The sequence below is a fragment of the Olea europaea genome, chromosome 9, assembly GCF_002742605.1.
Source record: "Olea europaea var. sylvestris chromosome 9, O_europaea_v1, whole genome shotgun sequence".
NCBI lineage: Eukaryota > Viridiplantae > Streptophyta > Magnoliopsida > Lamiales > Oleaceae > Olea > Olea europaea.
Genome location: NC_036245.1, coordinates 2,193,208 through 2,194,077, shown reverse-complemented (window position 1 = coordinate 2,194,077; position 870 = coordinate 2,193,208).

Below are 870 nucleotides of genomic sequence, written 5' to 3'. Positions count from 1 at the left end.
CAAAAAGAGAGTTTTCCTTAACAGAAGTTTAGAATTTTATTCTTTAGAAGCTGATACAGTGAAAGCAAGTAGCTGAAATAGTAACAATTCCGTGAAGGCAGGAGGCCGTTGAAAGAAGCAGTTTACAAATTCAGAGTTCGAAGGTCACTCGATTCTAAGAATACAAGTCTAGATCAAACATAAGGTAAAATTATTAAACTTTTGCTAAAATTAAAATGAATCTTTTTAAGATCTTAAAAGAATCGCAGGGACAATTGCATGATGATTTTGATAAATGCCAGGATATACAGTTGAAGGATTAGATAATTTATTAGAAAGAATGTTAGAAGAAATAAAGAATATTATATCTCAATTAAAAAATGCAAATTTACCATTTGAAGAATATGATATTTTATTAAGAAAATATGATATATATGTTGCGGATTATTCTTATTTATTAGATCATAGAATAATTTTATATTCAAACATTCAAAACAGAGTAAACAGAAGATAAAATATTTAAAAGATTAGGACATATGTTGCAATATAGAAAGAATCATTTCATTAAGGATAATATAGACATTTCCATAAAAAAGAATAGTGACAGGCCAAATAGAAAAATCTCCCATCGAATCATTAACTCATTGACCCTGTAGCTTGGCTAAGGTCAATAGTCAGGTCGATTTTGAAAATTATAATAAAATTTCTTATAAAAATGCTAAGCTTAGGAATTGCCATCCAAGATCTTTACCTCGATATGAAGAGAATGATGAATATAGTCAGGTTTTTATACAACTGAAGTCGTCCATGAAACGAATATTGATAATCCAATAGCAACAAAAATGCCTGCTCAAGGATTTACAGGCCAAGTGGGAAGAGACTTTAACTTAT